General features: G+C 48.1%; 1 long non-coding RNA gene across 2 annotated transcripts in view; it reads right to left on the reverse strand.

The window, feature by feature from the left end:
* Positions 1–6: 6 nt before the first annotated feature.
* The window catches only part of LOC108449682, a 182,094-nt gene continuing 167,629 nt past the window's right edge, over positions 7–14,471 (reverse strand). For both annotated transcript variants that reach the window (XR_001865938.1, XR_001865939.1), the window contains 4 exons: positions 6,771–6,927; positions 6,163–6,295; positions 797–1,131; positions 7–156 (listed from right to left, as the gene is read on the reverse strand). This is a non-coding gene — a long non-coding RNA (uncharacterized LOC108449682). The remainder of the gene's footprint in view (positions 157–796; positions 1,132–6,162; positions 6,296–6,770; positions 6,928–14,471) is intronic.

The following is a 14,471-nucleotide window of genomic DNA, read 5'->3' on the forward strand; positions in this document are numbered from 1 at the left end:
CCCCAGCGGGGCACGGGGGGCTCTGGGAGGCGCTGCCGGCGTCGTGGCTGCACGGAGCCGTGGAGCAAACCGGCTCTGATTTCTGCCCAAAGGCATCAGTGTCAGACCGGTCGGGATGTCAGCTCGGCACAATGTCAAGGCGGCAGTCACGGTGTGCTGTCACAAAGAGAAATAGATATCATTTCAAACACACAGCTCTGGAGAGAGGAGGGAGAGGCAGGAAAGAGAATCCCATAATGCACTTTTTTTGGGGGGGAGAGAGGGCCAGGAGGCTTAACTCTGCTTTGGCCACACGAGAGGAGGTACAAGCAGAGGATGCTCCAAGTCTTCCAGCCAGTGCGTCACCAGGCTGGGAGGGCAGGTGGGTACTCCAGAAAGGACCCGATTTTCACCTCTCCTATGTACTTTCAGTTAGAAAAAAAGCATTTGGAATCAGTCTCCTAACACTAATTCCTGATTTAAGGAATTCCTTGGCCAGCACAAAGCTTTAGTCTTTACCTCTAGCACAAAGGAGAACAACAGTGTCGTGGTCACAATGACCAGGATTCTGGTGGTTTTCTGTCCTCCTCAGGTTACACCTCCACATTTCAGTGATAAAGGAGACTTTAAACACAGCCTCATTCCTGCCTCAACTGTCCCTTAAAGTCTTCACATCCCAGGCCTAAGGCAATCCTGGCTCCATACATTGCATGACACCCTCTCCCAGGGAAGGGTGCTTGTTACATCCATATCTTCCCCTCTACAGAAGCCAGCAAGGTGACTTAGGCATTATTTGGAGATGCTCTACCTCATTTACCTCATATCCAGGTGACAGAAAGCAACTGTGGCACAGTCAGGACTGGAAAAATCAGCATCAGGCTCTCCTTGCCCTCCTTCTTCACTACAAGACTGTGCTGGGGCAGCTCCTTGCTCGTTCCTTTTCTGTTTGTCAGTACTGTCTGGCTTTTGCTTTTGTTTCTCTGCTGTTTGGTGGAATTGCATCTGCTGTGACTTCTCTTTCCCAGACCTCACTTCTTCCACACTGATTTTCTGTCCTTCCATGGTCTCAAAGGCATTTGCCAGTCATAGCACCCAGATCGAGGGGAAAAGGGAGAGTTGGAGGGGAGTGAGAAAGCCTTCACCTCAGTTTTCCTGGTTTGAACAGATACGATTTCATGAGATACCTGCCAGGAGTTCTGCCCACAACAAACAGTGACAGCACCACAACATTCCCAGTATCTTCATGTAGGTTTAAGTAACCATATTTCCATATTTTCAAAGCAAGAAACACTTCTCAAGTAACACCTTCCAGTGTTACAAAAATGCCATCCAAGAGCATATGTATTTCAGTGAAAGGGAAGAGAATGGAGTTAATTTTTGGGAGGAACATGACATATCCCAGAGCTGATTACTCCTGGCTCCCTGGGGATCACTCACTTCCTGCCCACGTGCACAGAGGGAACAGCACCAAGGAATCTCAGGCTTCACCTTTGAGGCCATCTTTGTGGAAGGCTGGGAGACAACACAGCAAGTTTCTCTCTCACCGCACCACTGTTGTCTGTGTAACATTTTTGATACACCAAGTCTGTATCACAGAAAGCCCTGGAGCCCACTGCAATATAATTAATGTGATAGGAAATCTTGTACTGGAGCATAGCCAGGATTCTCATCACACTCAAGCCTCACTCAGTAACCACTGGACTTTCCATTCCTCCCTCAGACACCCACCTTATTTGTCTTTGCTTCCCAATTCCTCTGAAGCACCTTTGAAACCCTATTGACATGACTGTTAGCTGTGGTAGCAGGCAGATCTAGGAGGGACTCTGCCTGGAGCAAATTCCTTGCCTGTGGCTCATCTCTAGCCTCAATCCAGGCTCTCTTACCTTGCACATGACACTTGCTCACACAGCCCCGAAACCTCACACTTCCCTACTCCCTTCAGACATCTTTACACTTAAAGTGGTTCCTCCTTCCTCTCCCCTGTCCTTTTCCTCCCAGGTCTGGCTTTCCAAATGAAATTCTTTCAGCTTTCCTGAACGGGGAGAAATCTCCCAAGGCTCTGCTTTATCCTGGTCATACTCTACCCTGTGCTCTGGATCTCCCTCTGATAACAAGGTGCATACACTGTATATCACAGCTGTAGAAAGAAGGGGGATTTATACATTTGGCCTCTTCTGAGTGTAATACACAGGCCTGGATCCTCTCCCAACATCTGCTCCTAGTCTGGACCAAGGGAATGAGAGATGCTACAAGGTTTGTAGCTTGTGTAAGAAAAATCTCATGAAGAATTGCAATAGTACAGTCCTAACCCTTGGGAGATGGGTATGGACAGCCTCTTGGAATGTGGTGTAGCCTCCACAGGGGTGCTTCATCTTGCATTTGAGCTTTTTCACCCCACTCTTTTCTTTGGTAAATAGCAAACAGCATTTATATTGCTTCTAACTACACTACAGTGCTGGACAGATGAAAATATCTGTGGCTCATAACAGATTTGTAAAGACACTTGTGCCACTTCCTTACAATAAACGGAGAGCAGAGCCAAGAAGAGAAGTTGATGTTGGTACTTGGGGTCACGTCTCTTTATCTGAGTATTTCCTTAGTCTTTTGGGAAAAAGGCAACCACTACTGCTGATTATTTCTACCTGCTGGCCACCAGTGTGTTACACCAGGCTGTCACCCCAAGCAGGGTGCTGGTTCACTTCACCTAAAATCTGTGTCCATAGGGAAATGTAAGCAATGCCTTGTTGCCAGCTTTGGTTTAACCTGGCTCTGAAGTAACCCAGCCCTTCTCATGAATTATACCTCCCTGTCCCCAGATTTTAATGGTTGCTATTCCTTATGAGAACACAAACCTAACTGTGAATTTTCTCACTTGCCATGTAAGGCCATTACTTAGGTAAATCCAAAGGACTGCTGGGCTTTGTATCCATGGCTGGGGCAGATCATACTTTAGGCCAGAACAAAGCACATGGTAAATTCCTGAAGTCTGTTGGAACACTTGTTTTGCCAGGATAAGGTAACAATACAAGGTCCATGATAACACCACAAGTTTCACAACAAGCAGACCCAAAAATCCCTTAAACCTCAGCACCCACAGGAATCCTGAATATCAGCCCTAACGCATCTCAGGTAGGGTGCCCAAAAGTCAGGGTTACCCTGAACCTGTAACTGAAGAGTTTGGATAAATGTCTAATTCTGTCAGAGCTTTATCTGTGTTTGGCATCCCTAGATACGCCTTTCTGTCCATGGTTTTGTCCTCATGGGATGCTTCAGACACTCTCCCAGGATTTCCCCTCGTTGGAGCAGTATCTGTGGTTGGACCTGCATGAAGAGTCTGTGCAGAAGCCTCATAAATAGTAAAGCTGAGATGTCTGAGATGCACTGGGGTTCCTGGGTGGGAAAAGAGCAGCCCTCAGCTCCAATATGCCTATGCAGGAGCAAACCCAAGGACAGCAGGGCTTGGTTCATAAATATCACTGGCCTTTAAACCAACCATTTCTCAGGCTGGGTATTTCAACTGTCATCAAAAATGCTGGTCAAAAATAGTGTATGGAGAAGAGCTGAGTTGCTGTTGTGATCCTGCCATCACCTCTTTTTCAGACTGACAGCAAATTGTTCCACTGCTAGGCCTCAGCTCCCCAGCTGTACAAGGGACACAACAGGTACCAATCTCCCCCTCTTCCTCTGCTCCTCTCCACATTCACTGTGCTGTTAATTCAAGCGTTTCTCAGACCAAACCAGCTCAGACTCAGTGCAATGACTTCAGCTGGGCTCTTCCAGGAGTGGCAAATCATAAATATTAACAGAGGAGCTGTTTGTCCCAACAAATTGAAAACAAAAGATGAGATGTTGTAATTTGGCTGAATACATTCCAACTCTCACCCTCCGTGACAGGGCTGTGGGAGAGCTGTGCAGCACATGCACGGCACAGCTGGGTTTGGGGACGGAAGCATGGCCCTGGGAAGAGCAGCTTTGCAGTGAGTATTAGCAGCAGAATCTCCCTGGTTGTTACAAGCTGTGAGCTCCTCTTAGGCTATTATTTAATTAGGGAATAGCACATCTCGTAGCAAGCCCCCTTCCTGTTCCCCTCCTGCGGCTTTCCCTCTTGAGCTCCAGGAGTGTTTAATCAGGCAAAGCTTTCAAAGGAGCAGAAGCATGGCCAGATGGCCCAGCCAAACCGAGCTGCCCAAGTAGAGAACTTGGGATGCACATGTGTCCCCCGAAACAAATCCAGCTGGGGGTGTTGAGGCGAAGGCTCAGGAAAGGCCGAGGGCCTGGGCTGCTCCCTCCCAGAGCCCGGTCCCAGCCACGTCAGACACTTCTCCTTCCCACTGCTCCCCATCTCTTCAAACCACACAACACTGTCATTATTCAGATGGCAACTTGCCAGCAAAAGGTGATTGTCACATCCCTCAGCTGGAATTGGCTGCATTTCAGATTTCAAAGCCTACAGCAAGGTTTTTTCACAGCAGCTTTTCTGCTGGGAGCACACGGAGAAGCTCCTACCTCCCTTGTGTCAGGCCCTAATAAAATCACCAGTCACCCAGGAGCTCCTCCAGAGCCCAAGGGACTGCAAGGGCAGCAGAACAGATGCCCTGCAAATCCCAGGAATCCTGTGGTGTTTACCAGGACTCCCAGCCCTGTTCCTGCCCCTCGGCTGGACCAGCTCCAGGCGCTCAGGGCTCACACTGGACTGACTCCAGATTAAATGACAATATAATAATTGATGTGTGTCTCCATGCTTTGGTTTGAAACCCCACAATTAAAAGGATACAGGGACACAGCAATTTCCTTGTGAATCAGACCTGTGGGCCCGTTAGAGCAGGATCCTATTCATTACACTGCTGAGTGCAAGGGCGACAACATACTCCCGTCTGCTCTGCTGTTTGGGAAAGTGCAGCTTTAGGAAGGATGACAAAGAAAACCTGCACAGTCAGGAGTAAAGAAGCAAACACTGCTCAGAGAAACGAGGAGCTCCCTCTGCAATCCCACTGCTGCAATATTTGTAACCCATGCACGGGTCAGCCTCTGAGGGTAACACGAGGGAAAGAATGGAAGTTCCATGGCTGGACCAGCTCCAGGCGCTCAGGGCTCACACTGGACTGACTCCAGATTAAATGACAATATAATAATTGATGTGTGTCTCCATGCTTTGGTTTGAAACCCCACAATTAAAAGGATACAGGGACACAGCAATTTCCTTGTGAATCAGACCTGTGGGCCCGTTAGAGCAGGATCCTATTCATTACACTGCTGAGTGCAAGGGCGACAACATACTCCCGTCTGCTCTGCTGTTTGGGAAAGTGCAGCTTTAGGAAGGATGACAAAGAAAACCTGCACAGTCAGGAGTAAAGAAGCAAACACTGCTCAGAGAAACGAGGAGCTCCCTCTGCAATCCCACTGCTGCAATATTTGTAACCCATGCACGGGTCAGCCTCTGAGGGTAACACGAGGGAAAGAATGGAAGTTCCATTTGGTACAATTTCATTGTTCCATTAATTATGTTTTGCTTTGGAAGAGAACCATCAAAACCTCAATATTCCCTCCACAATTTCCTTCTGGACTCACTGGAATACATTGGAAATGTCTAACATACAGCTAAACACAACTAGGAAAAGAAGAAAAAAACCTGGAAATCTAAAACAACACCTAAATAAAACCTATGACTACAACTGAGTCAGGCTCTTCCTCTCTGAAGAAGACATAAAAGAACCAAATCACTGTGATTTCCTCAACCATTTCCAACAGGAAATGGCATTTTCCAATGAGAACTGGATTATCAAAGTATTTATAACCAATTCTATGTATAACAGTTCCTTGAGAGTATTAATGTGAGCTGTGATAATTAGGACAAGATTTTAAGAGAAATTTTGTTGTTGTGAATCAATGTTTGGACACGAATTATAAAGCCATGTGATTCCTACCACTCTGTTTTCACCTTCAGCTTTCAAGATGCTGGCTAAGGACTGAGCCTTATTACAGAGGAAACACACGTATCAACACCATCTGTCATGAAATTTTATTTTTATTCTGTCTTGTTTAGCTGTTTTCTCTTAGCAAGTCATTATACAAGAGTAAATATATCCTTAGTTCATCAGCACAAAGATGACAAAACATTAAGGATATTTATCTTGTCTGGATGCCATTTAAACTTCTATAAATGTGACCAGAAATTATTCTTACCAGCTCAGGGGAATCCTTTTTTGGGAAGATTTTCAGTGCTAAGAGCTTCTGCTTACATGAGAAATGCTGTGCAGAAGTCCTTTCTCAAGGCACCGCGATGATCCAGCTGCCAGTGCCAACCCCTCTGAGGAATCTGAGAAGGGAATGAACAAACATGTCAGTGTTTGTGCTGGATGGGGAGCTCTGGGACAGTTGGAAAAGTGGTGCCGTGCTCCACAAATGCTTCTCCCACAGCTCTTCCTTGCCAGTGACGAGCTCTCCCTGGCCTACAGCAGCAGTGGGTTGCTGTCCCTGCACTGGCTCAGCTTCCTGGCCAGAACACAGAGGTGTGAGGCTACTTTCTGTCTCTCTGCAGCCTTCTCCCGGCCTGAAGCTCTCTGTGAGCACTCCCACCTGCTCCTCCACACTCACACACAGATAATCCATGTGGGATCACACTTGTTATTCCAGCTCCCAGACTGGGAGCTCTGCTGGACTCAGGCTCGTTGGTCCCAGACATATTAACACCTATAATTCCCACCTCCCCAGTACATTAATTTTTACATTTTCCCAGTCCTTTCAATCCTCTTCAAACATTCCCTGTGGCTGAGGCACTGCCAGGTGTTTACCTGAATGAACTCAGCTGGGCTGTTCCACGACGAGTCCAGTGGAAGGACACGCTCCTGTGCCGCTGGAAATGGCTTTCATACCTGACTGAAGGTTAGAAGGGTCCTTATCTCCACACTTCAAAGAGCCTCCTCCCATTTGACAGCTTGGTGTCTCCCCCTGCATGATGTGAAAGTCTTATTCTCAACAGTTTCAAGCCTTTTGATCTTCATAAAAGCCAGGTCACAGAACATCCTATCCTGGCTGTCTTGAGGAATGCCATAAACCCGGAGCCATTGCCACATCGGGCCTCAGGATCTCTAATCTCCCAGGATTTATGAGCTCACATTTTCTTTGAAGGGACACAGCCTACTTTAAAATCACAAATATCATTACACATGCCTGCAATTTACATCAATAAAGGAAGAATAAATTCCACAATCTACTCATTTTTCTCCCAGCAGTCCAACTTTTTAGTCATTTGCATTTATGCAGATGAGGGAATTTCCAGCCAGTTCCATTCTTTGGGCAGTGCTGCACATGCCAGTACCACAAATATTATACTGCAAACATTGTGGGGGAGGATTTTAATCTAAATACAGATAGTGCCTAATCCAGTGTCTTTAAAAAAAGTGCCTGAATCCATTTCTTGTAGGAATATTTTGTAAGGCTGTTAAAATGCAGGCCATAAGCTTATGGATGATGTAAGAAACTTATATGAGGAAATTCTTATTTTTAAGAAACTCAGAAGATCAAAAGCAGAATGAGAAGGATTTATTTCTACACACTATTACTGCATTTCTTTCATCTGTCTGTGTGTCAGGATTTCTGAAAGTGCTTGTCATCACCTTGTTATCTCAGGGCCTGATCTCCATCCAGAGCACTGGAGGTGCCGAGGCCTCTCACAGCCTCCCTGGGGACACTGGGAGCCAACAGCAGCCCCGGCCCCAGCTCAGCCTGGCCAGGTCTGGCCACAGCATCAGGCACATTGTCAGAGCTATCACCAGCCTTATCTGCCTGCATTTCCTAAAGTCAAGACACGGAGAAAAAGGTAACATAGCCCCAACTCAAGACATTCCTGAGCTGAAGAATTCACGTGGCGCATCGAAGGAATGTGCCACAGATATCAAATCAGCCTTACAAGATCTCCAACAAGAAATGAGACTGTCACCAAGGTGGCATTTCTACTCATTTTAGAAGAACTAAAAGATAGGCTCTTTTTCTTTCCCAGCTTTGTTAGCAGAGTATTCCAGCCAAGAAGTCAAGAATTGTTTATATAGCCCTATTTTGAGATGCGGGAAAGCAAGCAAGGATCCCCCCTTTTCTGGCCCTGCCACCCATGCAAGATACTCAAGCCTTGCTCTTGTTTGTTAGAAGAGGAAGATCAAGCTATGCCCCCTCCTCCCCCAAAAGAACAGGGAATCCTGAAAACTCATGGCATTTTTACTGTTTCAGTCAGGTACAACACAGGTCTTCCTTTCACAGACTCTGCCATGGACTCAGTTCCCTCCCTCCTGCTCGATCAATCCTGGTACAGAGGCAGAAGGGCTGATTGAATTTGTGGTGGTGCTTCACATTTCACAGAGTATTCCCCATCCCTCATCCACAAAGTGACAACAAGCCAGCACGTCCCAAGTCATGGGGCAAAAGATCTATTGGAATTACTTTGCATTACAAAATATGGGAGAAATATTTCCAGTATCATTAAATTTCTCATTTGTCCAGTGCATTTGTCCAGATCATAACATCACATCAGGGAAAACAACAACAACAAAACAACACAAAAATGAAAGAGTAAAGGGGGAAGGAAAGACTGGTAAAATTAACACTACCTAAGAATTAAGATCATCCAAGATGTCACCTTTGACAGTTTCCTTTTCTTTCTCTTTGAAGGGAGGTTGAGGCAAGGAAGGAAATTTTATGCACAGTGCAAAGACAGATGGGGAAGGGAAACAAAAAACAAATCAAAGGAAAGGAAAACATCACAGGGCCTATGGGATGATGACAGAAAAAAAGCATACAAAGGGTGTTCCCCTCCCAGTTGCCAGAGACACGAAGGCACCTGGTACAACCTTCATCGATGAAGGCTCGGATCCGTGTCACCAGGAGACAGCTCCTGGGGTCTGAGCCCTGATTGATGACTTTCAGATTGCCATCTGTGACATAATTCACCGGGCAGCAAGACTGAGGTCAATACACGTTTAAGTAAAAAGGTTTCTTGCAAGCCTGTGGGGTCAATCAGGAAAAGCTGTCATTGTTGGAGGGGAGACGGGAGAAGGGATGGGCTGGCCGGGGGAGAAGTGACCAAGCACTCAATTCCTGGTGAGTAACTGAGACCTTTTAATTGCTGAACAGCAATCCAAAAAAAAGCACATCCTGCAATATGGGAGCCAAAGGATTTACCCCTTTGGAAACAAACACTGCACCAAGTCTCCCGGCCCTTCCTCCCCGTTGCCCTGCAAGCAACTTCCTCCCACATCCAGCCAGGACCCAGATTCACTGAGAGCATTGGGATTGCTCAGCATGGAGAAGGAAAGGGTCTGGGGAGACCTTAGAGGCTCTTCCAGTGGCTAAAGGGGCTCCAGGAGAGCTGGAGAGGGACTTTGGACAAGGGATGGAGTGACCTCATCCCGTACCACGGGCAGGGACACCTCCCACTATCCCAGGGTGCTCCAAGCCCCGTCCAACCCAGCCTGGAACATTTCCAGGGATGGGGCAGCCACAGCTTCTCTGGGCACCCTGTGCCAGGGCCTCCCTGCCCTCCCAGGGAACAATCCCTACCCAATATCCCATCTTCCTGGGATAGGAACAATCCCTGCCCAATATCCCATCTTCCTGGCAGCTGGAGCACAGGCCCTGGTGAGGTCCAGCTGGCTGCCTGCACAAGAAAGCCTGGGAAGCTCTGTCAGCCAAGCAGGCCTGGAAAGCTGCATTGCTCAGGGCCATCCCAGAGACTGCAGGGCCATCCCAGGGAACACGGACGGGGCCATCCAGTCCAGCCTGGTTTGGCACAAGGAGGTGCCAAACAAACAGCGGTCAGAGCGAGATCCAAAGGCAAGGCCTCTGCTGCCGCAAGGGAAGAGGACATGACTCAAAAGAGACACCACAAGCTGGGCAAACAAACTTAACTTGGCTTCCTAGGCCCAGGCCGTGGCTGCTGACGGTGCTGGTGTGCCCGAAGGAGGCACTAAAGTCCAGGTTTCCCCATGAGCACAGATGTGCATTAGGACTTCTCAGCTCTAACACAAGGGCTCTGACACACCTCAGCTGTACTGCTTACCCTGTTTCAGATTCACTTCCCCTCCAGCAAACCTCCCTGCGTTGGCTGCTTGAGCCCTTCTTTTTACAGTACACACCTGACCTTTTTTCCATACTTTGAGGGTTCAGTACTGTGTGCAGGACTTTGGGATGTCAAGAGCTTCCCCCAAAACCCCTCTTGCTGCCTACAGTCAGAGACGTTTCCATTTCTGTTCCAGGTAGCTCGGGCATTTCTGCAACAAATTAGTGTGGAAGCAGCACTTTCAGAAAATCATTTGGCATAGTAAAGAAAAATATCCTCCATTTCAGACCTGAGTTCTCCTGAGAAACAGGAATGGGTTGTCAGTTCAGCCTCTGCTTTGAATAACTGAAATGTAAAGTAGCATATGGGGGTTTATGAGCATTTGCTTTCAGCGTGGGACTCTGGAATCCAAGTTTTGTAAATCCAGGATTGGAGATTAGATACTGCTACCACCAGCTCTGGGCTGGGCACTGCCTTTACAGGGCGTTTAGGCCAGGCTTGAGAACCTCAGCTGCAAGGTGCACACGGGCTGCAAGCATTCTCCTCATTATTATTGCAGAGGCCGTAAGTGGCAGAGGCAGCTCATGTTTGCTCCTGGTTTCCAACTTGCGGGAAAGCTCGTTATCGGTGGGGCATCCTTGAAACAGCAACCAAGAGCATTAACTTTTAATATTTAATGTATTCTCCAGGCTCTGGGAGAGCAATGTGAGAAATATCCCGTAAAAATCTATTAGTGTTAATAAAATACCACCCAACAGGTTGTCCATTACCAGCAATTAAAGTTTTCAAAGCAGGTCAGATAACTCCCTGGAATGATTTGTGTGGCCTTTACATCCGTTCTTCTCCTTCTTCCATTTTTTTTTCTTTATTAAACTTTCTCAACTCTTTCTTCCCTCCTCCCTCCCACAGCTCAGCCTAGTCCTAACCAGTGAATTATGGCACTAATGAGGTGTTTATACTCTCTGCCCATCAATCACAGATGCGTGTGAGTGAAAGCGCCAGCCGATAGTCGGGAAGTGCTGCAGCCTTTGCTGCAGCCAAAGGAATATTAGACTCCAGCTAGATAAATCCCCTGCTCGCTCCCGTTGCAGCTCTTGGCCCCAGGGCAGGAGCAAACACACTCCATCTGATTTTCCACCCAGCACCTACACGGGGACATCCTTGCAGCTCATGTGTGTAGCCTCTGTCCTCTCATTTGTCTCACTTCAGCCCTTAACCACAGCAATGCATCCCTGGAATGTGATATCCCTAACAACTGAAGGAGCAGCTAGCACAGGGTGCCATCAAACAAGGCAGGAGCTGCCCCCAGTCCTCCTCTTTCAATGCTTTTCTCAGCTTTTCCTTAGCTATGAGCCCCCAGAACACACATGGAGGCACCCTGAAGGACCAGCACCAAGACCAGAAGTAGAAATTAGTTAATTTATACTTCTCTCATTTCTTAAAACAAGACAAAACAAAAACTAGACTTGGATTTTTAACTGTGAGGCTTTGGCTTTCTCCCTGCTAATGAATTCATCTGAAAAGAAAATCAAAATGAAATCTAAATGAATAAACACCCATGTTTGTGGAGACCTCAAAGAGCTCTACGCCTACACAAACCCAGTCATTAAATGAGGTCTCTGTGGTCTCCATTTAGCATAAACTGGCAGAGAATGGGCCAAACTCAGGTGTGATGCTCACAAAGAACTCCTCGAGGTGTGTTTACTGAAGCCTCACGGTTCCTGGGCAAAAGACAGAAGCTCCTGGCTGGTGACCCCAGCACCTGAACAACAGTGGCAAGTCTCCAGTGAGATCTTTAAGAAAGCAGGTCAGGAGCAAAGAGAAGGAGCTAAAGAGACTCAGCCATGGCTGGAGAGGCTAAAATCCTAAAAAGCAGCTGTTTCTCTTCTAGCTTGAGAGCAAGATCCTCGCCAAGTCAAGCACCCCCCTCACGGTGTCCAAAGCCAGCCTGAGGGTGGTGGTGGTTTCACCTGACCTCAGCACATACTAGGGTGGAGCAGGCAGCTTTTCCTCATCCTGTTGAACCACTAGTATGTAGGACTTCTGTATTATTTTTAAAGAAAATGGTGTTTTTACTTGAATGTGGTTGATCTCTGTGGTGTTTTTTGGAGCAGCATCCCCCCTTTACAAAAACAGTGAGCAGCCATCCCGCCCTCCCCCCATTCCCACCGTATTTATCTCATCTCCCTCTCACAGGATCCTGTTCTCTTTGCTTCTCTCTTCTGGTTCATGCTCTGCTCCTGTGAATAAAGCTCTCCTCGTGCCCTGCTCCCTCAGCTCAGGTGCCCACCAAAGGCAGCTCCCTCCTCTTGGGCTGCTCCCCATCACCACACAGTCCTTGGGACAATGGCAGCTTCCTCTGGGACAGGCTCATGCCCGGGGCAGAGGTTTCTGTACCCCTCCACCATTTTCATAAGGAAGCTACAGGTCCTTGTGCCAAGTCCCATCTAATGACAAAAATCACATTCTCCCTGGTTAATTTTCAAGAATCCCTTCCCAGTTATCCATGGATGCCCTCAGCCTGCTGGTAGAAAAACTTGATGACATTTTCCAGTGGAAACAAAAGTTTCCAGCTATTGGGTCAGATCCTGATGGGAACCTGGCCCAGAGTCTGGAGGGACAGATGAGGACAGTTCACCTGGCAGCACTGGTAAGTGGCATCAAGACATCACCCTGGGGCCACACTGCTTTTGGTGCTCCAGCAAATGCATCTGGAGGCTGCTGGGGTGCCTCGACCTCCCACTCTGTCTGCTGGAGAGAGATCTGGATTTCTTGGTAGGAGGAGGGATGGGAAGGGGAGAGAGGGAGACAAACAGGCACTGGGTTTGTGGTGAGCAGCGGGGGGGACTTGGCAGCTCTTTGGAGCAGAGCAGGAAGTCTTAATCCTTGGAGCCAGCTGAGTAACCTCGGTGGTGACCTTCCATCGTAGGCGCCAGTGCTCTCACACGGGGGAAAAGCAGCGGGAGAGGAAGAAACACAAGCTGAGAGAAGCTGGCACAAACAACCCCTGCAACACTGGGATGAAGGGACACCATGCTAGGAGGGGACAGCAGACTCACTGCCCTGAGCAACTCCTAGATTCCATTTCTGCTCTTAGGGGTTGTGTTTCTACTTACGCACCAAAACAAATGGTTGGGTTTTCTCAAGAGCTTGGCACGTTGAGAAAATGTGGCTTTGAGCATCCCAGGGGCTCCATGCAGATCACGGGGTAGGTGTGCTGTGCTGTCTCAGTCCTGAATCATCCCATGGTGACATGGCCAGGGCGTGCTACAGCTCCCTGACTCACAGGCCCAGGATTCCTTCCTATGGAAAGCAGAGCGTGGGAGGGGAGGACACAGAAGGGGTGCACAGCCACATCTCACAGCTGGGAAGAGAGGAGACGGTCCTTGACACCAGAGTTGGGGAACGCCGGATATCCCACAGTTCAGCTAAAGCCCCAGGGAGCTGCTGGGTGAGAATTTCCCTAAGAATTCAAGTTCTTATAGATTTTATCCTGACATCCCAGGCAACTACAGGACAGGGATTCCCCACTTCACCATGGCCATGAATGAGGCAGTCTCTGTGCATACACTTCATATGTTCTGTTGCTAGAACTGTCAACTCAAAATATAACGTGTCACTGAAGTATTTTCATTATCTCTTGTCCCACTTTGTCCTGTGCACAGATTAATACTTGTTGTTAACTTTATACAAAGACCTTAGCAGGGCTTAGCAAATAATTTCCTTCAATCACAGAAGCTTCCTCCAAGGAGGAATACAGTAGCCACTTAGCAACACAACAACTTCTACAGAGAATATACAGGTGCTGGTGATGCCCATGAATGTTCTGAGATCATTTGTGCAAGGAAATGAGAAAGACAGCCCTCGAGCTCCTTTCACTGCCCCCAGTACCCCTCCACCTTGCAGCAGGGTGAGCAGAGCAGGACGTGCCTCCACGCACACCCCAGAGCCTGGGAACGAGGAGGAGAGCGTGGGCAGCACAGCACTTTATGGGAAGGAATTCCATGTTTAGGACAATGCTCGGAGTCAGCTGAAAATCATTAAGTTTGGTCACTTGTGTGCTTTTGAAATCCGTGCCCCAGCCAGGAGTGACTCATGTGGGGAACACGCAAGGATCCAACACGCACAGGGACCCACACAACACAGCTGAGAGAGGTGTGAAACTGAGGAAAATTCCTCCTTAAGGACGCCCTGCAATATGTCACACGCGGCCTTGGCGCTGTTACATCCCACATCATTTCTCCTCACACCGCGGCCAGGATGGCAAAACGTACCCTCCAAAGCCAACAGAGGCTTTTTGGACAACGCCCAGAATCTGTGTGCTGGGCTGACTCCAGCAAAGCAAGGCAGGCAGGACCACATCACAGCCAGAGCATGGATTGCCACAGGAGTGCATAAGCTTGGAGCCAGCCTGGGCAAGCTGGAGTGAAAGCATTGATCCAGC

Source organism: Corvus brachyrhynchos, unplaced genomic scaffold, assembly GCF_000691975.1.
Source record: "Corvus brachyrhynchos isolate BGI_N302 unplaced genomic scaffold, ASM69197v1 scaffold19, whole genome shotgun sequence".
NCBI classification, from domain to species: domain Eukaryota; kingdom Metazoa; phylum Chordata; class Aves; order Passeriformes; family Corvidae; genus Corvus; species Corvus brachyrhynchos.